Below are 26,662 nucleotides of genomic sequence, written 5' to 3'. Positions count from 1 at the left end.
CATGACCCGTGTTGACAGATAGCGTACCGCTCCCGTTGTTCATTTTAGCGTCTGCCTACGTGTATTTCGGAGACAAAGTAATTGAGAGAAATCAGATTACGTTAGATCAACACAAAGGATTAGGATGCTGGGTCAAATCTCAAACTCGGGTGCCCGCTAATCCATGACAGATTACATTTTGTTTTAAATGAGCCTGCGCCGTGTTGTGCGTCGCTAGTTGGAGTCTAAAGACGACGCATATCGCTTCTGAAGTCGAGTAAATTCTCAACTAGTCGGCTAGTTCTTCCTCTTAACTGTAGCATGTAAGAGGGAGCATGTGATTTCTATTTAAAATTCTCAATTAGTCGTCTAGTTCTTCCTCTTAACAGGAGCATGTAAGAGGGAGCACACAATTCCTATATAAAATGCTCAACTAGTCGGCTGGTTGTGCATATTAACTGGAGCATGTAAGCGGGAGCACATGATTCCTCCATAAATTCTCAGTTAGCCGGCTAGGTCTTCCTCTTAACTGGAGCATGTAAGCGGGAGCACATGATTTCTATTTAAAATTCTCAACTAGCCGGCTATTTCTTCCTAATAACTGAAACATTCAAGAGGGAGCACATGCTTCCTATTTAAAATTCTCAGCTAGTCGGGTAGTTCTTCCTCTTAACTGGAGCATGTAAGAGGGAGCACACTACTCCTATTGCGAAATATTTGTGTTTCATGTTACACACTTGAATTTGGAGTCAACCAGTCCTCCTTTAAACTCACCCCTTAACCGAGACTTTGAAAACGCTATTCCGTTTTGATAAAAATTACTTTTAATAGCACAGAGATTTATTCTCATCATCGTACACCACGAGGGATTGTGGGTCTCTTGCCATTCCTGATCAGACAGATGAGTAGGAGAGGGCATCGTGGTCTTCGCATCCCGACGCATTAGTGAGCTGGCCCGTGAAGGGAATCGTGTATGAGCCACGTCCCCCTCGCGCACGTCGTGGGTTACCGCTCTTTAATGCAGCCCATCATGTTGCATCACGCTCACTTCGCGCCGCGGCTATGGCAACCAAATATCAGACTAGACATAATCTAGAAAGTTAAAGTCAGGACATGTGGTACAAATATTTATTTGTGAAATAATTGCAGGCTATTACGGCGATAAATTGTTGTGGTTGAGGTGTGTGCAATTTTGCATGTGTGTGTGGATGGATGTGTGTTTTGCCCCAGGCTGTGTGTTCCCACCTCACTGAGCACCAAATGGATAAATCAATTTGAAAGCTCATGGGAAAAAGAATTGTACGGCTTCTGTGTGTCCCCGTGTGTGAGTATTTGTGTATGTGTGGGCTGGGCTATGCAAAAAAAAAAAAAATTACACACGCCGCAATACGCATGTAATTGATTGCAAAAATGCACGCACAGTGTCCCATTAACATATTGCGAGATTATGCTGCATCTTTAGCGCGGCGCACGGCGCTAAGGGCATGCTACACGATTGCCAGTGGCGCTAAGCTATCGGTCACGTTAGCAATCTTAGCTTTGCGGCTCATCTGTGATGATTGCAATGTTTAGGTTGTGTTGATCCAGCTTTATTTCCTTTCTCATTTAAATAAAAACTGGAGTTTAAGTATGACATCGGCGTATTATACAGCTAACGCCCGTAATATTGAAAATGGACATCGCAGTTCATACAGCGACGATAATAGGTAGACGAACCTCCTGTCACTCCTAGCAATTTTTTTTCCAGCTCATTCAATGCACCTCGGTTGTATTTCTGGCAAAACATTTATAGATTAGATTTACTTTAATGAGTCAAAACACCCGCCGGAGGAGTCTTGTAATCTATTTCGGTGAAAATGTTGCATGGGACCCGCGCGCTCGCGAAGAAATCGCGCTGGGATGGGTGCTTTCTGCACCCTTTTTGTTGCATGAAGCAGTTCTAGATGAAAGCGGATCAAAGCGTCCTTTTCACCAGTGAATCAGGAGACGTCATGGTGAAAGTTTTAATAGCAAACAGGAAACTGTAGCATCCATTGACGAAAAGAGATTGTCTCAGTTCTCCTGTCCCACATAAATCCGCTTCAATTCCAAGCCGCGGCAGTTCCACATACGCATCGTCAAATGGCACAGAAAAATTCCTTTGGCCTTGTCCAAATTTCTATCATTTGCTATCCAAAGCCGCAACATCACTTCAAATCTATACTCCTGAAAATGATCAATCTTTTATTTTCATATAGAAATCGTTTGACATAGCAGCGGGTAGCGCTTATTTCCATATGTCCTTTATATGCTGGAGTCAGGAGTAAATACTGCACATGGCCCACTTGACACGTCACTCTCCCGCTCAAGTGTTGCGGCTGCAGCATCGGTGACACCTCTCATCCCCCTGTAATGTCCTGCTAATGGAAGCAGTTAGCTTAAGGAGCTTTGGCTAATCGACGCCATTTGAAGAGGCGCTCAGAGAGCAGGATCGTCCTCCAACGTCTCTCGCTCTCTTTCCCTCGTTGCGCTTTACTGCCCGTTTGGACTCAGTCCATCTGGACCCGAAGATAATGCGGTGAGCATTGGCGGATGTGTCACGGCGGCATCCGTGTCGCACACGCCTGACAGGAGCTGTGACGCCATCCGAGGGGGGCCATTAAACCTGAGTGTGAGCGACACAGCAGGGGCTCGTGGGGTTGCGGGGTGGTTTATTAAACAGTTCTGCAAACCTGAGGCGGATTCTGCTAGCGCCAACTTTATGATTAGCTTGGAAATACTCTAGTTTATGGACCTTTAACTCATTCGTTTCCATTACCGAATTTATTCGGGAATTGAAAAGCATGATGTGGCGCACCATTCCTGGTTTTGTTTTTTCTTGTGAGGGTGCAGATAACGCGCTGGTCAGACCTCTGGCAATGATTTTCCCTTCCACTAGGGGGAAACATTGCCTTTTGTCCATTTTAGTGCTATGTTACAATACATATTGATTTATAGTATATACAGCTGAAGGTGTAGCAAAGCGCTTAACATGGACAACTACCGGATATAAAGCAGTCACAAAGATAGTAGAAATCACCTGGAAGTAAAACTAAGATCAAGCTAAGCTAAGTTACAGCTGATGTTAAAGTGCTATATAAATCAATATGTATGTACAATAGTGTATTGTATTTTGTATAGCCGCCCCCATTTCAAGCTCGGATAACTCCAGACCCATATAACTTAGGGATTAACTTTTTTTTCCTGATGAAAGAAGAGAGTCTAGGTTTCTTACAGTGAATTGCATGTTTATGGAGTCCTAAAACTCAATTTTCTGTGGGTCCTGCAATTTGAGTGAAAATGACAAAAACCCAGGCACTGGAGTAGACACATTTTTGCACATTGTTTGGCAGCGAATGACTTAATACATGCTACCTTTTATAATTACAATCGCTAACCTGAGTCTGTCATAGCTAACTTGTCATAACCCGAACGTTTTTCCATCACTTATTTTGTGCGAGGCTAGTTGCCAGCCAATCACAAAGGCAAGCGAACATTTCCATGCAAATTGACCCCTTTTGGCAATTATGAGTCTACAATGACGGTTTTTAGTAACCCCCTCAGACTACCCTGACTACGCACGACCTTATCATGCCGGTCATTGCAAGGGCCAGATAAAAGAACAAGAGAGGTTGGATGTGATGGAGTGAGTTAATGTCAGGTGAAGTTCAGAGTGGGATGTCAGTTAAAGCGTCCGTCCCTTGTCCGCCTGTGTGCCGCGCTGATAAGCAAGCGGTCGCCCATCTTGGAGGGGGGAAACCATGGTAACGTCGCATGCCACGTGTTGACATCACAGCACAGTTAAATATAACCACACCCACCCCTTGCGAGCCACAAAAAAACGATACCCCCCCACACTTCACTCTTGCCCCCCTCCAATGCCCCACGTCGAGTTGTTCTGTTGCTGATCCTAGGCCAGCTATAAATAAACGCTTTCCTTCCCGTAATTGCAACCCTCACTGGCTTGTTTGGATAGCGGCAGGGGCGAGAGACGCCAGGGAGGAAGAAGTGTGTGTTTGTGTGTGCGTGTGTGTGAAAATAAGACCCTATTGGAAGTTCCGGCTTAAACATTCAAATTGGGAAGCGCCGAGAGATACAAATTCAAATTAGAAATCATCTTTCGCCATTGAAATCCATGCAAATGCTTTTAATCCATCCCTCACCCATAAATAAAAAATAATTCATCCACATAACAAATTAAAATGTCAAGAATTAAACGGCTTCTGGCATGCAAAATTTAGCCACCGGGAGGAGTAGAATACAGTCATACTATAATTTTAAAAGAATAAAGTATTTTTAATGCTAAATGCATGTTTTATTAGCTCATTCACTGACATTCACAAATTTATTCGAGAATTGAAAATATGGCAAAGCCCCATTCCTGAATTTGTTCGGGTTTTGTTTTTTCATGCTTGGGTGTTGATAAAGCGCTGGTTAAGGCCTCTGGCAATATGTATTCTCTTCCACAAGGTGCAGCATGTCCCTTCTTTCCATGTTAACACTTTGTTCCAGCTTCAGCTGTTGTTATCCAACATGTGCAGTATGCATCGCATTGTATTTTAGACAGCCGCCCTCATTTCAAGCTCATATAACTCCAGACCCATATAATTTAGGAATTAACTTATATTTTTTCTGATGAAAGAAGAGTGTCTAATAATTATCACTCTTTATTGAATGTTTATGTAGCCCTAAAACCAAAAATATTATGTAGATCCTTGAATTCAAGTGACAATGACAAAAACCCTGGCACTGCAGTGGACACATTTTTGTACGTCTGGCAGTGAGTTAATTAAATACGCTATTTTTTTATTACTTCAAAAAAAAATATTTCTTAGTCTTGTGAGTTGGATTATTTATTATATAAATTCTTATATATGATAACAGTGAAGATGGATTGAAATGGATATTGTGCATATGGTCACATCTCCCTGCGTTTGTGTAGCGCCGTTGTCGTGAGCAGCGCGGCATGTTGTGCCTCGGTCTCTTAGCAGCTGCCATGCTCGTCCTTCGGGGGGCAGCTCCGTGGACCCACAGCGGCTTTGCCGCATCTTTATTGCCGACGTAAGGAGATTGGAATGGTGTCTGCGGAATGATGCTCTGACTCCATTAGCCACCTTGCCGAGCACGACCCATTAGGCAAACACATATGCGCAGTTAATGCGGTCGAACGGTGCATTCCACTTCCTGTTGGGCTTGCCTTCTCAGTCAAAACCTTCTGTCAGATGAGAGCGATTGGTAAAAAAAAAACCTAAATTTGAGCGCCAAATTGCCTTTGGACACTGCTGTGTAGTGCAACCACGCACAGGCTTAATTCATCCCTTTCCAATTAGCATGTGAAGAGCTCCACTATACACACATACACACGCTCACAATGGCTTCTTCTACATCTCTGCTTATTAATTTCCTGACCCATTTGAGTGTGCTCCAGCGCGTGGGCATTTATTCAATCTCATATTTATTGAAATAGCACCCATTTGTCCAAGCTAGCTTTTAAAACCAGCCGGTTATCTTTGGCGAAATGAATGAAATGAAACCCATGCCAGGTGTTGACAGACAACAGGGTGAATGGTTTGGTAACGAGTCCAAAAGGTAACAAAAGTATCCACCGCATACTTTTAGCTCAGCCAGGGGTCACCCCCCCCCCCCATCCGTGCTAAAAATACTCTCACATCAGGGGTGGCGAAGTGAGTAGGGGAATCACCAAGTTAGAAGGCGTAAAAAGACTCTCATTTGAACCCTTGGGATTTCCCCTCTCACGGTCAAATAATCCCTCCCCCCTGTCATAAAAAAATAGCTGTGATAAAATACTGCATTTAACTTTCACGCATAAATATTAATAAAGGTTCACAATTATCTAATTCACTGCCAGGCGATGTGCAAAAAAATGTGTCCACTCCAGTGCCAGGGTTTTATCATTGTCACTTGAATTCCGGGAGCCACAGAATATTGAGTTTTAGGACTACATAAACATTCAATCCAGCGTTAGAAACCTTCAACTCTCTTTTTTCATCAGAAAAAAAGAGTTAATTACTAAATTATTTGGGTCTGGAGTTATTTGAGCTTGAAATGAGGATGGCTGTCTGTCCAAAATACAATGCAATACATACATATTGGTTTATATAGCGCTTTAACAACAGCTGAAGCTGGAACAAAGCGCTAACATGGGGAAAATGGCAAATGCTACCCCCTTGCGGAAAAGAAAATAAACATAGCCAGATGTCTGATCAGCACTTTATCGGCACCGAAGCATGAAAAAACAAAACCAGAACAAATTTAGGAATGGCGTTTTACGTCATACTTTCAATTTCCGAATAAATTTGAGAGTGGCAGTGAATGCGTTCATTTCCATTTAACGTCTTCCTATGTCGGCGTTGAGTGAGATTTTCTTCCCGGTGCAGCTGCCCTTTTCCTTTTCACCCCTGAAATCCAGTCATTCATACCCCCCTCACCCCCATCCTTTCCCTGAAGAGCCCACCTCTGACCCGCCTCATGACTACTTATCCCTCAATGCCACAGAGACACTTGTCATCAGGACCAGTGTGGCATCTTCTGGGAGGGGGGTATATTTAACCATTGAGCAGGTGGCAAAGGGGGAGTTTTCAGGGGTGGGGGAGCATCCAACTACCCAGAAAGGTGATGGGACTTCCCAGGTCTTGTGCTTGGGGTGTCCTTAATGGAATGCCAGCTATGCCAAGCACATGATCCGGTAATGTCGCATCATGTCAGCTTGCTGGAAAGTCCTTCGAGAAGACATGCAGGCCAAACGTGCAAAAATGCCATGGTTTTTGTCATTTTCACTCAAATTGCAGAACCCACAGAGTTTTTGGACTACATAAACATCCAATACAACATTAGAAACCTTAGATGCTCTTCTTTCATCAGAAAAAAAGTTAATTTTAATTAATAATAATTATAAATTACATTGGTGTGGAGTTATATGATCTTGAAATGGGGGCAGACGTACAAACTGGTTAGCTCTAAATATTTCTTCTTGATGAAAATACAAACGCTGAAAGAGAGTAGAGTGTCTTATTTTTCAGGAATGACAAATGGAACATTTTGAAATGTGGGAATTATTATGCTACAATAAACAAGGATGGGATTTGTTATGACTTTGGCTTCTCGTCATTGAGACTAGCATGTTGTCGCTAGTCGAGAAGCGGCAATAAAAAAGGCCAAAATCCTGATCCTGATGAAAAAATATTGGGATCTGTACTTAATCCCGAATTCCCCACCCCCATGTCACTCACCGAATGGTTTGGCCCATGTCTACTGACAACAACCAGGGGTGATGTCAGCGCAAAGAGCTCAAAGGCGCTTTGGCACAAAGTGGGGACTGTCCTTATAAAAGAAATGGCAGAATGTGAAGTATGGAAGTCGAGGTATGCCAAACGGGGGAGATAGGACACGTATAACCACAAATATTTATCATCGGATCCAACGTGGAGGTGCTTCTAAGCTATCATCCCTGTCTATGTAAGGGAGGGTGTGGGGTGCCGGGTGGGGGTGGTGCCACTCACCATGATGTAATGGGCAAAGCACAGGCACGCCATGGCTCTGCCGCAGACGCTCACATTGGCTGAATAAACGCTCACAGAGGGATTTTAGAGATTTGAGTAAACAACTAGGAAGCTCTACTATTGGACGGAGGGGGTGGTGGGGGGGTTGCCTCTCCCATTGCTTCTCTCATGTTAACTATTTCCCTATTGGTCCAAAATAAGTAAAAAAAAGAACAAACATGTTTGGATTGATTTAAAGCTTGAGCTACTGGATTTGAGCGCTAGCTGGACTTGCCCCCCCCCCCCCCGCCTTTGCAGCATCATATGAGTCAATGCAGACAATAAACCGAAAGACGATTTAAGACACCCCCCCCCACGCAAGCATTGTTAACTGCGCCCCGATGAGGTACGCCCGCATTGTCCTCGCCGTGGCATCAGCATCCAATTGGCCGCGACGTATTCATTCGGGTAAACAAGCTGCACTACTCTGATAGCACCGAGGCCAGTCAACCCCCCCGCCCCCTGATAGCAACACATACACATTCAGCCATTTTTTGGGAGGATCCCCCGAAATGCATTGTTCCCTCCCGTTAAAGGCTTAACCGCCTGCTTATGAAACCGGGTCGTTTGAATATCCCCAAATTCTGCGGCAGTTGCGCAACCACAAGCGGGATTACGCAACAGGGGTTCTTCACGCGATAACAGTGAGTAACATGCAGGAGAATTGTGAACTGTGCTCCAGTGGCGTACACTCTTCACACTCACACACATGAAGGTCTCGCCATCTTTGAATAATAGATAGAAAAAGTGACGCATCAAAGTCCCTGGAGTGTGTTGGAAAATAGCCACGGATTAAAAGACCTTGACCTCGGTCAGACTACACAAAGAGACACAGAAAACATGTAGACAACATTCTTACACAGGTCAATAAGATGAGAGGCAGCCGCCGAATGCTCTTCGCACGCTTACGTATGGCCGCCGCGCTCAAATTACTGGCATTGTTGGGGAGTGGAGGAATTAGCACAGGAGATGCTAATTAGCGCTCAGATAGATTCCTTCATTCGTGGTCATCTCAGGTTGTCACTGTGATGCATCGGAAGGAGTCGGTTTGGAAAAATAGTCGCCTTTGCGTTGATTAACTCATTTACTGCCATTCATGAATTTATTCGGGAATTGAAAATATGACTTCGGTTTTGTTTTTTTCATGTTGGGGTGCCGATAAAGCGGCCATGACCGCTGTCAATGTTTTTCCCTTCCACAAGGGGGCAGCATTTCCCCTTTTCCATCTTAGCGCTTTTTCCATGTTAGCGCTTTTTCCATGTTAGCACTTTTTTTCCATGTTAGCGCTTTTTCCATAGCGCGGTTGCTCTCTCGGCTTTTCCTTCAAAAGAAGCCGCTTATTAATAATGGAGCCGCCCTTGCATCACAGTTTGTTCAGGTAACAATGTTGCCATGTCAGGCTGAGGCATTCGATACGCTGTCCCGATGACATGATGGAAGATGTGGGCCGCTCGCTCGGTATTGCCTTTCACCGGCTTTGCCGCTGCAATATTGATGGTGTGTTTTTTTTTCCACTGCCCCCCCACCCACACCCTTCCTTGTCGGCCTCGCCCCGATCGGTTGACGGCTTGTCATGTGTCACCGGTGGCTAAGATGGCTGCTTCCAAAAAAAAGTTAGTTAAATGAATTCCTAAATTATCAGGGTCTGGAGATATCTGGGCTTGAAATGGGGGCGGATGTACAAAATACAATACAATACAAACATTGATTTAAATAGCACTCGAACAACAGTTGAAGCTGTAACAAAGCGCTAACATAAACAAAAGGCAAACGCTACCCACGCGTGGACGGGAAAAAACATCGACAGAGGTTTTACCAGCGCTTTATCAGCACCGCCGCAAGAAAAAAACAAAACCCGAACAAATTCGAGAATGGCGCTCCACGTCATATTTTCAATTCCAGAGTAAATTTGGGAATGGGAGTGAATGAGTTAATCTATGCGTCTGTTTGTTGGATTGTTTGTTACATTTTGAATGACACTGACGGAAAACACCATATAATTCCAAGAAGTAACTCAGAATCTGTCCGAATTTAAGGTTCATACTAGCCCAAGGACTATTTATGCAACTTTTTGGCATTCTAGATTCAGTTAGCAACTTATTGCAAAATCCTACCCACAGTCCTTTTCTTTTGTCTGTGCGCATGGCCGTGCATTCACATCCTTTCCTCAGTCACACGTAAAAATTAATTTCCATTTCTCCAGGTAACAAAAATGGCTAACCTGTGGCGTCCTTGTTATCGCTACATCACCCGAACTGCGCTCACGCTGTCAATCGCCAGCGGTGTTTTTACTTAAAATCCCCCGCCCTCCAAAAGCAATCTACTCTATCTTCTAGTTTGTCGCTCTTTCAAACCGGAAGTGAAATAAAACCCTCAAACGTACACCTTCTTTACGTTACGTCTCCATGAAGACTGCAAGAGAATTTCCCGGTTTCTCCTGTCCAATCGATACTCAGCTCCTTTAATGTTTTTACTGCTCCAGGAGTAAATAATTCCTGGAAAGGAGCCAGTCTGGCGAGCTATAGTACAGTTGGACTCCTCGTGCTCATTTCTCCACTCATCATATATTCCACTTAGCAAATTGTTTCCTTCCTAGCGATAAACAGGCATTAGCAGGCCAAATGACACCATTAAGCCGTTTATCGGGACGCTAGGGTAGACCGACGGCAAGGCGGGAGCCATGTTTGAAGATTCGGTACGGCCCAAAGATGGTAAAACGGCGTCCAATTGTACAAAAAAAGCCCAAGATCGTTTTTGACAAATGAAAAAATAAATGTTGGCCTACTCTGATTTGGTGGCTAACCTCAATCGGCGTGGACGGCCGCAGTATTATGTCCCCGGCTGACCCAGATAAGCCGCAGTGTCGTATCGCCTCTCGTGCTTCTTTGGTGCCTGTTGACTCATGACACCATGAGGAGGCGGCGACGACGGCGGCAATGGAGTTTCATCTCAGCCCGAGACCTAAACACTGTGAGCTTGTTTTCGCCTCTGCTTACCTCAGTGGAGCTTGAATTCAAGTAGTTGCTCTGTGCATTGCGGTTATCGCTGACGTCAATGGTATATGTTGCCCGTGGCTAGTTCTTCACACGCACCCCGACAGCGATACGATGGCAACAAACTAGCGTGCAAAAATCTTAATGGTAAACACGATTGTCATGCTAAAGGAAATTAGCATTCACACACTTCATGTGCCTTTGTTTGCATCAGTTGCATCAACCCTGAGCCTGTTAGCTCCTGAGCTAGCATGGAAAGTCCCACTCGGTGAGATTTAAGTGTAGGCAAGACAGATGTGAAACAATGCTGTAGTTAAAGAGTGTGTTTAGGTCTAAATAAAGTCTCAACATCTGGACAGGGGTGTATTTTGCCAGACCTTTTGTGTACGAGCTCTGTGAGTCAGCGAGAACAGAGAGAAGGGAATGCTAAAAAAAATTAATGAAATGAGGGGTAAATATGCGGAGTGGAAGTGACATGCGCCAGGACAAACACGATAACGCCATGCGCCGAGCAGATGGAGACGGAGTGCGAGTTCAGTGACATCATTGCACTGTGTGTGTTTGTGTGTGTTGGTAAGTGGGGGTTAGAGGCGGTGAGGGAGGGATAGGGGGGTTAATATGTGTTGCCAGTGGATGTGAGTTCAGTGGAGCGTGTGCTGCAAACCGGGAGTGATGAGGAGGGGAGGCGGTGACGTTATTGTAATCTGGAATACTGAGAAGCCCAGCTGTGCAGAATCAGGGCATGGCTTATGTTACGTCACACACACACACACACACACACACACACACACACACACACACACACACACACACACACACACAGACACACACACACACACACACACACACACACACACGCACACACACACACACACACACGGGCACTTAATGTCGTGAGTCCTGAAGGAACGCAATTGTCACGAGGGAGCAAAGTTCAGGAAGGCGATCTCTCCTCTCTGCCTTGTGGTACCTTTTGTGATGCGTTTACTAATAGTAATGCTAATGTTATGCTGATTTTTTTCATTTATTTTTTTTAACAAGCAATATCAATTTACGGTTACATTCGGTTGTCCTCTTGGTCACGTCACAAAATATAGTCACTTGTTGCTAGGCAGAATTGGCAAGCCCTTATTTCAAAGACTTATTTTTTTATTTACATTTTGGGAAAATAATATAAAAATAGTATTTTTTAATAGCATTGCAAGAAGCATCAGGCAGGTTAGTGGCCCCTAATCTCCAGTGGCTACTACCCATTTTGGCTTTCCTTCTCAGACCCTGCGACTGTACCGTGAATTCCTGCGACGTATCTCCAAAAGGAGCATTTGGGAGGCCTCACAAAAATAAAAACCTCCCTCTCGCTGTGAAGTCTTTTCGAATGCAGTGCGACCCAAGTGACTGATGGCACTGTGAGGGAGCTGGTGCCATGACCATATTTGGCAGTGACCCCCACCGTCCGCCTCCCATCTTCGCCGGTTATTTTTGACCTTCTCCCTTTTGTACTGGGCTTGATAAACATCAAAAAAACTTTTTTTAGAAGCCTTATATAAATGACATTTATGGGACGAGCTAGCCGGCGTCGTTGCGTTCGCTAGGCAAACGGATTCCATGTGGTAAAGTCATTAGTGTTTGAGTATTTTTCAGTTAGCATACCGAGCTATGACTAGACCACATCCCAAATACTGTTGTATTAATGGAGAAAGTACTCTGACAATGTTCTCCAAGGTCAGGTCATGGTCCGACCGGGAACTTGCAGCATCTTGCTCTGAATATCCTATCGGATTCTGTCTGTCGGCTGGAGTCTGGGTCTCGTATGCGAGTGGGCTAAGTGCTGACTCTACAACCCACTTCAATGGACCTAAGTGGACATTGAGTGCTCGGCAGGGTGCCCGACTCATGTCGGGACTGCCCGACATTGGCTTTAAATACTTTGAACGACTCGATGAACGACGATTTTGCCCGACTCGGGCATTGGTTGAGATTTGGAAGCCGCTGTAGTCATTGCCTGACCAATTTTTAACATGTCTCGATGTATGGCGTGATTGGCGTTCCGGGTTATTTATAGCCATCTGCAGAATTGCCAGGCGGTCCTCGGACCTGATTAAGCCACACGCCAATCAATTATTTATGGATTCCTGCCATAGAGGAGCTTGTCCTCTTTTGTACACAGCGCCACGGAAACACAACAGGAAGCGCCAAAACCCGCCGAGAGGAAGTATTCCCTACGACGGAATCAGCTGTGCCTTCGTCGTCAGCTCAGCTAATCGAAACCATATTTTGGGATTAGCCTTTAATAGTCTCGCAGTGGAGAAATTGACATTTCGCAGCAGCAAAATGATTAAAGGATGAGGAAAAGGTAAGCAAGAAGTAGGAAAAAAAATACAGGAGCTGCTGTAGAGGCAGCCACTCTCACGGCGCCATCTTGAAGTCAAAACGACAACAAAAAAAACTAAACAATTAATATGACAACACAAAGACACAGACAGTCATTCAATCTTCAGCACTTTCTGCACCCTATTTGTCATATGAAGCAGTTTGAGATGAAAGAGGAGAGGATCAAAGTGTCCTTTTCACCAGTGGATCAGGGACGTCATGGTGGAATGTGCATGTCTATATTACAAGATAAATGTTGAAATCAAACACAAAGCTGTAGCATTGACGAAAATCTCACATCTGCTGTCTGACGTAAATCCGCTTCATTTCCAAGCCGTGACCATTCCACATACGCATCGGTACTTTGCGCTGACGCTACTTTCTTCTCCTCCCGGGCTCAGCCCTTTTCGCTCGCACCTTTTAATTGTTTGAAAGCCACCGAGAGACTAAACGGGATGAATTAAAAACCTTGTGGCGTCATAATGAGACAATGGCCTACCAATCAGGCACTCATCCAAGAAAATAGGACCCCAGTTCCAAGACAAATTAACAATCGCCATCCATTCATTTTCTAATCCTGTTATCCTCACGAGGGGTCATGGTTGCGCCGTATTGCCGTTTGTATCAGCGTACATGTCTGTTTTCATCACATCCGCCCTCTCCATTTCTCACTTCCCCCTTCACACATCTTTAACTCCGCCGGCGACGCGTTCCATCGCCAAAGTTGCACCGACATCAACATCTGTTTACTCAGAGACCGCACGTTCCCGGCGGGGGTTTGGTGGCGCTCACCCAACGCCGCATTCGTGTGTTTGCAATCCAGTCATCACGTCCTCGTTTTAGGAGGTTGGAGATGACACGCAGGATGAACACGTCGTCTGCGGCGTGGTTACACAAAGTATTCAACGGCGCAGCTGGAAAAATACAACCCGAGTCGTGCCTTGCGTGTAAAATGTCATCGACGCGACAACATAAATTTATTGCAACTTTTGACTTAGACGTGCTAGCGTCTCTTCCCTCCAAGGACAAAACGGCGAGAACCAGTTCGAGCTCCTGAAAGTGTCAAAAGGTTTAAAATTGCAATTACACATGAAATAACGTCAAGAGTAAGAAATGTCCTTCAGTCACTCATATAGTTCCGTTTGTTTTTCGAGGACATTTTTTCCCCAATGTCATGTATTTCGTGCATGTGGAGAAAAAAATAATTGCTATTTTCTTGTCCTTGCTTTGCTAGACGAAGAATAGCACTCAATCACATTCTTTACTTATGTGGACTGAAGTGCTGGATATTGACTGCCACGGAGTGCCTCGTCGTTAGCTGCGAGTGCACACGTGTCGCATAGATGCAAAATAAATAAATATTTTTTGTTATTTTTTCATTTCTTTTTTGAAGCTCAACTCGATAGCTAGCGTAGTAGTATCACGGCCACTTTAGAGTGCCTCATTGTTGCAGCTAGCCTCAAATTAGCAAAACATTAGTTTCCCTCTAAAGTGACTTTTATGTATCAAAACTCTCCTGACCTTGTGTTTTTTCTCCTCATTTATTTATTATTCTTCAGCCCGGAAACCGCCGCAAGCGAATCATGTTTGCATATTTGTCTTTTGGGCAAACAATTAACGCTAGTGGCATCCTCATGGAACCGAATATGCACGCTGTGACGACATTGAATCAACACCCGAAAATAAACAGCCGCGTTTGGTCCCTGAGTCATGCCTCCGCATTTACATAATCTCATTTCCTTCAAAAAATAACATTTGTGGCCGTGTAACTTCATTAAATCGCCTATATAGTCCCTCGAATTTCACTTGTGATTCATTTTGCACCCCATTTTTTTGCCATCGGACTCGAGAACCACCCAAAGAGCCGTCAATGATCTCCGCGAGCTTCCCTGTCCAATTAAATGCGTCACAAAGACGCAAATGCACAAGAGGAGCTCACGTTGGTCGACTGGATACTTCATATGCAAATGCACATATTCAAAAATTAGCATTTTTTTTACGTACACATTCAAAAATTAGCATTTTTTTAAGTGAAAATGTGAAGTAAAAACATTTCCTGTGGTGGCTGCCTATATATTTTCTGCTCAGTGTGTTCTTTTTATATCCCACCCTGAGGCTTGACGAATATTCGGGCTTCTGTTGCTTCAAATTGCCACGCTGCCCAATAAGATGCCCCCCCCCCCCCCATACACACACATGTACATCATTTGAGCCACAACTGCTAACCCGCTCGCCATTCATTGTTCTAGATGAATAAACCAGCCTCGATGAACGCATCTTGTGAAGCCTTACGAGAGGCTCATCGCCTTGGAAACTACAGGCCGGGCATCCGAGGGAGCGCGGCCCTTCGGAGGGATGATGTTATCGCTGTGCCAGGGTCAGGTCGGGACAACCCCCCTCACCCCCAACTCAAAATGCCCCCCTCCCATGTGCTTATTCCACATAGGACAGGAATGTGCACTTGAGCGGCGATGCAAGATGGAATTCATGGGATGCGGGCAGATCGGATTGCGTCATCTCACTATAATCTGGTGCGCTACCTACAAAAGAAATATGATGGGAGCGCGCGTGGGAGGAATATTGCTCGTGACAATTTTTGTGCAATCGACCGATTTTGGATCTTGAAACAATCGTCCAAATGACTTAAACTCATTCACTGACAGACAATGTGCAAAAATGTGTCCACTTCAGTGCCAGGGTTTTTGTCATTCTCATTCAATTTGCAGGACCCACAGAATATTGAGTTTTAGGACTACATTAACATTAAATTCAGTGTAAGAATCTCTTCTTTCATCAGAAAAAATGAGTTCATTCCTAAATTATATGGGTCTGGAGTAAACAAATTCGGCAATGGCGCTCCACGTCGTGCTTTTCACTTCCCAAATACATTTGGGAATGACAGTGAATAATTTAATGGACTCCAACTATTTCTACCACAAGTGAACGGGCTAACTAGCTAACCAAAACAGCAGCACCAATCACCCAGACGAATTCAAGCACTGGGTCACGGGCTAAATAAATCCTATCAGCAATCAAATCAATAAACACCAGAGGCAACCTTTGCGCAAACAGAAAATAATTATGTTGCTGTTTTGATTTTCCACCCAAACTCTCTCAGTTATTGCCCTTATCGATTTTTTTTCTAGGCTTTTTGCACAACTGAACTTTGACCACGAACGTTTCTTCCACTCAGCCATTTTTGAAAAGAATCAATCGGGTTTTTCGACACGGACGCAGGCAGGAGCCCCCTCATAATTCCTCAAGGCTGATGTGTGCCGGAATGCTAATGACGCGCAAGTAGTTATTTATAATGTGATTTTGTGCCTGAGGGTACATAAAACCCCCGTATCCTCCCCTTTTAATTCCTTTCCACGACAAGGCACACTCTTGATGACACAAACTCGTCAAATGCTGTTATATTTCTCATTGAGGATAAAGAATATGTGCGTGCATGTTTTTTCTCCCACGTGTTCAAATTTCCCAGTTGCTTCCGAGACTAACGATGCTAACTGTTAGCGCCAATGCCACCCCATTGTTTTACAAATTTAGTGACGGCTTTTGATCACGGTAAATGTCATCCCGGCGGCTCAAAAGAGCATCCGTTCTCAGTTTGATACGATCCGCTAAGCCGCACGCCGGTCACGCCAGCCGCGTTCACCTCCGAGGAATAAAATAGGTCACTTGATTGGGATAGTCGCCAATCACATCAGGACGGATTACCGCATGTCGCCGAAGCCCGCCGAGGGGGGATACGTGTGCTATTAGACATTGAAAATTAACTGCCGGATTTGGTGACGAGCTGGGTCGTCGCATCATGTTTAATTGGGACTACGTCACAACGAGAGGCGACTGGAACTAAAATAAAAACACATTTGGGGTATGCGTGCGTGTCCCGCCTTGTGTAACTTAACCCGCTCGAATCCCGTCACGCGTGCTTCCGGGCTCGGCAACATTCTCCCTGAAGCGACACGGAATGTGCAAAAGGAAGGTGTGAGATGTTGCAGCATTCTCAGCAGTGCACTTAGCCTTGGACAAAGGGCCTGTTTTTTTGTTTTTTTTTTTTTTTTTTGGGGGGGGGAGGGGTTGTTAAGAGGAGACTTAAGAGACACACAATACTCTATTGGGTTAAGGTCCAATGATTGCAATACTCTATTGGGTTGAGGTCCAGTGATTGCAATACTCTATTGGGTTAAGGTCCAGTGATTGACTTAGCCAAATCACAGTGATTAAATCCTTTGGTGTGACTTCTGTGCATTTTTTTCTAAAAAAATACCTGACAAAATACTTTTTTATCCTCACCAGCAGCTTCTTCCCCCGAATATTGAAATAAAATCTTTCCATAAGTTTTACGCCGGCTTCGTAAGCGAAAAAATGATTAGCATGTAAAGCATGTCTCATATTCTATCTGTACAGCTCCATTTGAGATTTCCAATGAGTACCTCGTTGTTGCATCATTTTAGTAAGCGACCCATAGATGAGACATCCCCCTCCCTCACATCCCACACCCCCTATCACAGCAGACAATCTGTGCCCACACTTGACTGATTCATCCCCTCGGGCGGTTAGTATCCATTTTCTGTCCGTTTTGTCCGCGAGTCCGTTTGACTCCGACACCTAAAGGTTCCTCAGCTCTTTGCCCACTCACCACGGTGCCGCAAAAAAACTGTGTGAGTGTGTAGTGGCGGAAGGGGGGTTGAAAACCGGGGTGGGGAGTATTACCAGGCTAGCTTGCTTCTGTGGTGATCAACACACATATTCTCACAGTCCATCAGGTGTGTGACTAAACGGGCTGTTGTCAGCGTGACGGAGGATGAGACTGGATAGTGACGTCGCCCACGCCAGTGCACACGGAGGCCTCCCTTGTTCCCCATCTGTCACCCGCTACTCGGCGGACGGCGGTGTCACCTGTCAAAAGTGCTGGTCATTGATGGCTTTTTGTAAGGTGGGCCGCTGTCGCGATTAGATTTCACACAACTGTTGCGCGGGTGTGTCGTGGGGTGGGGGCGGGGTGGTTTTGGCGATGGCAGCTGTTTGTGCGCTTGGGCGAGCTAGCTGACTTTTGAGATCTCATCATACAATGGTGTCTTATTCATTCATTCATTCATTCATTCATTCATTCGTCCATGCATTGAATTTATTTTATTTTGTTGTATTTTATGATATTTAACTTTTTAATTTGAATATTTGTATTGCATTTTATTGTATTTTGTTTATTTTGTTTATTATTTTTCATTTATTTAATGTTTTTATTTTGTTTTATTTTACTTCATTATGTTTATGTATTTTATTTTTTACTTATATTATTATTTTGTTATTTTAATATCTTAATTAAAATTTTATATATTTTTTATTTTTTATTTCATGTTATTTTATATTTTATTGATTTATTTTTTTTAATTTATTTTATTTATTTGTTTATTTATTATTCTATTGTATTTTATTTTAGTATGTCATATGTATTTTATTATTTAGTTATTTTATTTCATTTGATTTGTTTTATTTTGTTTTATTTTATTATTTCTATATATTATTTGTTTATTTGATTTGATTTTATTATTGTTATGTAATTTATTTATTATTTATTTTATTTTAGTCTGTTATTTTTAGTTATTTATTTCATTTTATTATATTTTAATAATTGTATTTATTTATTTATTTATTTAGTTTTTTTTGTTTACATCTCACCATGAGGGTCTTGCGTTTCTTTGCGGTCTTTGTGTTTCCCCCCTTTGCTTTTCTTTATACCTGATCAGAGGCCGGGCCCATATCACTTGGTCTCACACCCCAAAATTCCACCATAAATAATCAATAACTGATCCTGTTTTGTCAACTGTCGATTCAGGAACAACATTGATGCCATTGGACACGAGATTTCCAAAGCCGAGCCCACCCTTTTTCCCTTTACCGCAGCGTTGACACTTCCGCCTCACTTTATTCCAACGCCTCCATGTTTGTTTGTGTCCAGGCTTAAAACATGGAGACGGAAAAGGAGACGGCGAAACCGTGAGCAGTCTTCGTGTCCCGGCACATCCTCAAGTTACTCACTGGTCTCATCTATTATTACCGGGCCCCTCATCCATAATGGACGTCGCCGCGATAAAGCCGCCGAATGACTCTGCCGGACTAAAGCCGGACGCTGATTCCCAACGTCTTGGAGCTTCAAGAGGGTTGTGACCTACATAAACAAGTAAAATTGTAGGTGAGTCAACAAGAGGGGAGGAAAATAAATCTTATCTATTATTCAGGCTTGGTGATCTTACATTAATTTACGATCTTTCAAAATAAAGACTCTTTGCCGGCCTGTAGCACATCCAACGTGAATACCCGGATAACAACCTTCATGACGACTTGCAGACTTATGAGCGACACTCCCCCGCTCTTGTTCTGTTTTTTCCCTTTTTTAGCAAGATGCTACTGCTCTGGAGAATGTATCCAAACGCCCCCCCTCCTCCCCAGTCTTACATCCTCCCGTGTTTCTGTTTGATGCTGGACTGACACCAGGAAGTAAAACAGAAGATGCAGCTCTGGTGCTGATCATCAATCTTGGCTAACCAGACCTTGAGGACCCCAAAAAAACTGACATTTTCATCGTGCCATCCCAAGTGAGATACGTGTCACCGAGAGGATAAACTCGGCGGCTCGATCGGTTGTAAATCATTCACTGTGGTTCTGGTGGCCCCCGTAACTGCTCTGTTTTCAGGGCGGGCGAGGTCTCCGGCGTGAGCTCACACTTGCCATGACTTATTTGGACTCCTCTGGGTGGTTTTCGGGAACTGGGCTAGCCGAAAGTAGGATAGCTGTTAAACTGGGCCACGGATGATAATCACGCGGTCTGGTCTCTTGGGGTTGGGGGTAGGGAGTCGGGCTTGATGCGTCACATGACCCGTAGGCCTCGGAAAACTCCGAATGAACGTCACGTGACACACTAAAAGGGATGGAAAGTTTCCATAAAGCATCGCGGTAGAAAAATAGATGACGGCGGAGGAAAAGTGTGTGTTAAAAGTCAAGGGTTCATGCGTTTCTTGAGTGTCCCTGAAAGGAACTGTCTTTTTCAGCACAAAACAGGCTAAAGTATCAAGACGCTTGACCACAACACCAAGCGACAGTCCGGAAACATTACAGGACCTCTGCCAAAGCCCCGATTGATTGATTGATTGATGAACCTACAAGTCCATCTGTGAAGATTGGATGCCCCAATGTGGAGTTAGAAGAAACATAGCCTGCTGTTTTTTGCTACAGCTAAGCAAATTTCCCCCTAGACAGAACAAAAGGGTAAATCACACACACACACACACACACACACACACACACACACACACACACACACACACACACACACACACACACACACACACACACACATACATACACGTTGTTCATGTTCTCTGGGGACTTTTTGAATCATCGCTTACAGGGACCACCCTTTCCAAATGACTTCCGGGGGTGCACATGGTGGCTTTGTCAGCTTATACACACTTTTAAATATAAGACTTTATGAAGTCACATTTGGACCATGGCTTATGGGGACTTTAGAAAAAAATTATTTTACGTGCGTAATGGGGACTAAATTTCAATATATTTAAATAATTCACACACGATCCTTACCAGGTACACCTGATTAACGGCGACCTCACACACACGTATTACGAATCAAAAATGGAAGTCTGAACCTAACTGTCCTTATCAGGTACACCTGATTAATGGGGACCTCACACTATATTATGAATCAAAAATGGCAATCTGAACCTAACTGTCAGTTATGTGAATAATCATTGAAATACAGTAAAGTCTCGTTATATCGATATCGATATCAATATAACCGGGACTATCGATATATCCGACCCTGTTTGCATGTTATTTTCTCCGTGCGTGCATAGAAATAGTATCGATATAACCGGGACTATCGATATATCCGATATCGATATAACGAGACTTTACTGTAATTGAATTAAAACATTTTTTGGTTTGTGAAAGGTTGTGTGACTTGAATATATAAACACACACACACAGATCCACACGGAGGTCATTACATTACCACTAAGCGTCTCCATAAGCATTTCCATAAACCCATGCAGGCATATCTGACATATCCATCTGCTACACTAGGATCACGCCGAATTCCCCCCACCACCCCCCTCTCTCGCTAAATCGGGGTTGGGGGTTGGGGTGGGGGTGTCCGCGATGGAACATTGTGTAATTTGTTTTGTTTTTATTTTGCCCACTTTTGAGAGGGTCTGAATCGTGACTCGATCTTAATAATTGTGATTATCATTCGGACCATTTTAGGTCAAATGTATGAGTATTTTATTGTTTTTTTTTTTTTTTTTGATGAACCGAAAAAACATGGCGAGATTGTCAATGGACACTTTCCGCCAACTCAGAGTGCGACGAGACCAAAATATGAGTACCTTTAAATTTGCAAGTGTATCCTTGAGGATATTACCTCAAGGAGGAGGGTGTGTGTTGGTGTTGAACCCCCCACTCCCCATCCCTACAAGCAACATATGCCCAGCCTCGCTCGTTCTCTCGGTGCCCTCCTAGCTTCCCCGGGGGAAACACCCTTGCCCCCTCATGCGAAGGGAAAGAAATAGGGTGTAAAGGGCGCCGAGTTCCCATTGGATGTGCCCCTGCCCCTCACATATTTGCCATCTGTGCCCGATCCAGGCCAGGGCAGTGATGAAAGAAAAAAAACTCAATTTTAGTTCTCATTAGGTTGTAATTAATTTGACATTAGCTGATTTTCAACCTCTGCTATCACACACAATACTTCTTAATTGCCTCCAATTTAGCTACCCCCCCCCCCCCCCCCCCCCCCCGCGCACGCCTCGCCTAGCCAGAGGCGAGAGATCCTCACCGATCTCATTTATTCTCGCTCTACCTTCCACTCTCCGAATTAACCCCTTTTTGGTATATTATGGCATTTTCTGTTGATGTTTTCCACTTTGGTCTAAATGAAGGAACTCAGGTGGTGTCTCACCCGCGTTTTGTGGTATCAAGTCTATTTACGTGCCCCAGTTTTTTTTTTCTTCTTTGCCACAGGCCGCCGCCGCCGCCGTGCTGTAAATACGAGGACTATTGACGGAAAACAGAAAGTGGAAAACATGTCCGCAACCAAACCTTGCTCGCCAACACCCTTCTATGGTACTTCTGTGCTGCCCCACATATCCACACACACACACTCAATCAGACTTTTATAGGCCCTATATAGTCTCTCACTCACACATGTACTTTTTAGGCTGGGTGGGTCACTTTCCCCTGACAGTTTTGCACTTGTAGTGACTTATTGTGGGCAAGTGGAAACTTGGCCAGGTTGTTTGGGTCGCTGCCGTTAGTCCGCATAGTCCGAAATTGAATCACTGGGTCAGAAAATTGCAAGTAAATTATACCGAATTGAATTTTGTCATCGCCGAGCGAATGCATCTGGAAAGAGAGTTATACTGTTGCGTCATGTCGACAGATGCTAACGGGCTAATGTTCTTTTTTGCATTTAGCGTTTCGGTTAGAGCGCTGGAAATGGGTACACATTGCACAAATTACTCGTGCTTGTATCCTCAAATTAAATGTGACAAAAACATACAGTAATGACAAAAATCATGTAATTAAATACATGCCACACTTGTTTTGCTTCAGTTCAATGGATCTTGTGCTGCTCCCTCTGCTGTGTACAAGTTTCCCGCCTGTAGGCAGTCTGCAGACAACTAGGTAGGACTGAAATGATAATTTATGAATAATTGGCGTTAGTTTATGTCTTTTAGCTGTTCTATGCAGATGAGAAAGAATATATACTTGTGTTAATTGTTACATTAATTTGACTGTGTAAAATAAAAACTCGCGTAAACTCATTCACTGCCATTTACAAATTTATTCGGGAATTGAAAATATGACATACACCGCCCATTGTATGGGTGCAGATAAGGCGCTGGCCATGGCCTCTGCCAATGTTTTTTCCCTTCCACAAGGGGCAGCATTTCATTTTTTTCCATGTTACAGCTTCAACTGTTGTTAAAGAACTACAGTATATAAACCAATATGAATGTCTTGCATTGAATTTGGGACAGTGGCCCTCATTTCAAGCTCATATAACTCCAGAACCATATAATTTAGGAAATAACTATTTTTTTCTGATGGAAGAAGAGTGTCTAAAGTTTCTAACGCTGCATTGAATGTTTATGTAGTCAATTAGAGTGACAATGACAAAAACCCTGGCACTGCAGTGGACACATTTTTGCACATATCTGGCAGTGAATGAGTTAACTGTTCTATGCAGATGAGAAAGAATATATGCTTGTGTAAATTGTTATATTATTTTAATGTGTGTAACATATAAAATTACGTAGGCATGTATTTGAGTAGTTCAGCTGGTAAAAAAGAAACAAATGGCTCTTAGCGCCACCAATGGTTTGGGAGAAAGAAAAACCATTTGGTCAATAATCCGATTTTCCGGAACGTCATCTTTCCAGTCCAGGCGTACAATAACTCCTTGTCAGCTCTCTTCTTCATTTTTATTTATTTATTTTTTCTCCGACAACTCCGGCCTTTGTCCCGTCGGACGGTCAGCCCCCCCGACGGCTGCCCTCGCGAGCGCCTGCAGTAAATTCCTGCGGCGGTTGGAAACACAAACACGAGCCGTTTGCGATAGAAGCCACGACACAAGCGCGGCTTTGTGTGACGTGTTCAACAAGCTCTCCCTTCACACACCTGTATCGTGCCTTCATTCTTATTGTTTTCTTTAAAAAAACGCTCTGACATTTTTGATTAGCATTGTAATTGCAGACTTTATTTGCGATTACAGTTATATTGGTGGACTTTATGACATAAGTGAGCTGTTATAAAATAGCAGGCATCTATACAAACAGCATAATACAATCAATTCAAACCGCCCTCACAATTTTACCCTCACATATGTCTCAAAAATATTTTTCGCTTTCTCCTCCTCCTCCTCTTGAAAAGGAGGAAGCCCGCAAAAAAAACAGTCTTCCAACCATGTGCCAATGTGCTGAGCCAGTGGAAAAAGCGACGTCCGTCGGAGCCACGGCGTCGTGCAGAAAGATCAGGTGACCTCGAGGAAGCCATATTCATACAACCATTGAGTAAGAACAGCAACATTGTTATTTTCCATTCACTTGACCTTAAAGGGGAACAATATCCCACTTTGGTCAGCATGTAAAAATGCTTCTTTTTTTAATTCTTTATTTTATTTATTTTTGCTGACAAGCTGTGCTTCGTCATGCCCTTTTTTTCCATCCTCCCTGAATGACACATCGTTCCCAGTGTGAATAGACCAAACACTTGAAAGCAGATAGAACATACTGATAAGATCACCGCAACGGGTGCAAGTGATCACGTCATTTTGTGTTCTTAAACCCAAAATGGACTGTCACTGTCATCAGATATCTCAAGTAGATGAAATGGCCCTTAGATTGACTTGATATACTCTCAAAACAACAATTAATCAGCCAAGTCAGACCATAATTTAAAAAAAAAATCTCACATTTTTACTCGATGTTTGTAAGTCGGGTATCAGAATCAGAATAATCTTTATTGGCCGAGAATGTAGAACACACAAGGAATTTGTCTCCCGTAGAACACGCTGCACTAGTATCATCATAAAAAAGACATGACAAATAAGTATGGCGGACACTATTAAATTATTATTATTATTAATAATAATAATTCATTTATAATTATTATTACTATTATATTAAATATTTGGGGTAATGTTTAGAGAATTTATGGCGACCGGGGAAGTAGGTGTTTAAATGTCTGCTGGATTTGGTCCACATGGATTGGTAGCGCCTGCCTGAGGGGGGGAGTTGCTGGAAAAGGTGGTGAGCAGGGTGTGGAGGGTCCAGTCGGATTTTCCGCGCCCCTGTCTTGATTCTTGCAGTTTGCAAGTCCTCGAGAGTATGTAGGGCAGTGCCAATGATTTTTTTTCCCCGCCGTTGTCCATTATTGTGGATTTTGTCCTAATCAGATTAAATATATCCAAATGAATACCAATCATACAAACAGCATTTAAAATGAGCTAAAATCAAATGGAAAAATGCCCAATTAAACTGGCATTTAATAATGAATCTAAATAGCATTTACAAAAATGCCACAACAGCTACGCACTCAATGTGAAAGCCCAATATTTTTTTTATTTTTTTTTTAGGGATTAGGCATGCTTATCACTGCCAAATGAGTCATACAGTCAACTATGGTGACAACACATTAGCATGCACAGGGACTAACGACACTTGACATTTACTGTAGTTCACAAGACGCTCCAGAGCATGTGGCATGTTTCCACCGAGTCAACACAAATACAGCAGCAGTCGGATAAATGACTTTGGTATCAAAAAAAATAATTTGGATTAAAAACAGGAAATACATCAAACAAATGACATATTTATGTGGCCAGCCTGCAGCGTGTCATAGAATTTGAAGTGGCGATCTGGCGGTTTCATGCATCTTAGTTACATTTGCGTTGTTTAGACACGATTATGCTTGCTTTCAAGAAAATTTGAGGAATAGTGTCACAATGGACTGTGAAGCATTGCATCTAAATCACTGAGGGGCTGGGGAGTGGGCTATGAAATCCACAATAAAAAGCCATTAAAGTCGCTGTGAATTGGAAATAAGTATGTTGTAAATTTCACTTCCACTCCCCACCCTACTTTGCTCTTCTGCAAACTCACAGCTTTACAACAAGGCGCTTACAAACCACCACACATTTACGCATATGACGATTGCTCAAACAAACTTGCAACAATCTTCCTCTTCTTTTCTTTCCAAATCCTTCTCCTTCACCACCTGACCTACTAGTGACTCACAAGTTCCCAACCAAGAAAGTTTCGAGACAGAAAGTGTATTACCCATGCAAGCTTGACCCCTCTCTGTTTACCATCAACCAAGTTTGAATACTTTCGTTTGGCTTCCTTTTTTACACGTGCATCATGCTGTATGCGTTTATCTTTGACTGCACAGCCAATTCTGGGGATTGCCTCCCTTGCAAAATGCACTTGATGGGATTTACACACAACCCCCCCCCCCCCCCTCCAAAAAACACGCCTCGTCGCTGTAACTACAGACATTGAAGGTGAAGAGAGAAAAAAGGCTCTACGTCATGGAAAGAATGACGTCAGGTTAGATTAGTGGCATGAGGGGACGAGCTAAGAGCAGCCGAGGTGGAGTCACTCAGTGCTGTCTGTCATGGGAAAGGGGGGGGCGATGCTGTACTGAGGTGGCGGTGAGTGCAATGCGTATGCTGCATCATAGGCTGGTGTGAATTCTTGAATAATCCCGTTATAATACACAAACCAGAGATCAGAGAAAGACATTTTTTTCTATTTATGACGTAACCGTTTCCATAGGCGACTGATATGCGGGCTGAGCCAATGGGAATTCACAACAGCGGCCTATAGCCCGCCCCTTTTTGACGCGCACACATGTACTAGGTCGCGTTGTGGAAAAAGGTAACACAGGGAAACAAGAGGGAAACATTCAAGCACTTCCGCCTTCGTTTACACGGGAACGACACGATAGTACACGTAAAGTGTGACGTTTAAATTAGCTCTTAACTTTGAGTTTACGTGAATACCACAAATAATAGAAATAACTTGTTCGGATGAGTATTTAAACAAACACCTGCATTTAAATTACAAATTTAAATATTTTGTTCATTTCTGTCGGTTGCCATGTCAATCTAATTTGCCCAGGGCCTTCATAATCTGTATTCATGGCAGATACAATTATAATTAC

At 43.5% G+C, this 26,662-nt stretch overlaps 1 long non-coding RNA gene across 1 annotated transcript in view; it reads left to right on the top strand.

Moving 5' to 3' along the window:
* The window catches only part of LOC148881627 (uncharacterized), a 31,203-nt gene extending 6,973 nt beyond the window's left edge, over nucleotides 1-24,230 (top strand). Inside the window, exons 3-9 of the long non-coding RNA XR_016113644.1 lie at nucleotides 15,169-15,301; nucleotides 17,684-17,861; nucleotides 18,885-19,118; nucleotides 19,324-20,191; nucleotides 21,959-22,060; nucleotides 22,550-22,621; nucleotides 23,870-24,230. This is a non-coding gene — a long non-coding RNA (uncharacterized LOC148881627). The remainder of the gene's footprint in view (nucleotides 1-15,168; nucleotides 15,302-17,683; nucleotides 17,862-18,884; nucleotides 19,119-19,323; nucleotides 20,192-21,958; nucleotides 22,061-22,549; nucleotides 22,622-23,869) is intronic.
* The last annotated feature ends 2,432 nt before the right edge of the window (nucleotides 24,231-26,662 follow it).

Source organism: Hippocampus bargibanti, linkage group LG22, assembly GCF_051943395.1.
Source record: "Hippocampus bargibanti isolate YZ-2025 linkage group LG22, ASM5194339v1, whole genome shotgun sequence".
NCBI classification, from domain to species: Eukaryota; Metazoa; Chordata; class Actinopteri; order Syngnathiformes; family Syngnathidae; genus Hippocampus; species Hippocampus bargibanti.
Note: the sequence above shows the minus strand (reverse complement) of the source record. Positions and strands in the feature narration are given on the sequence as shown.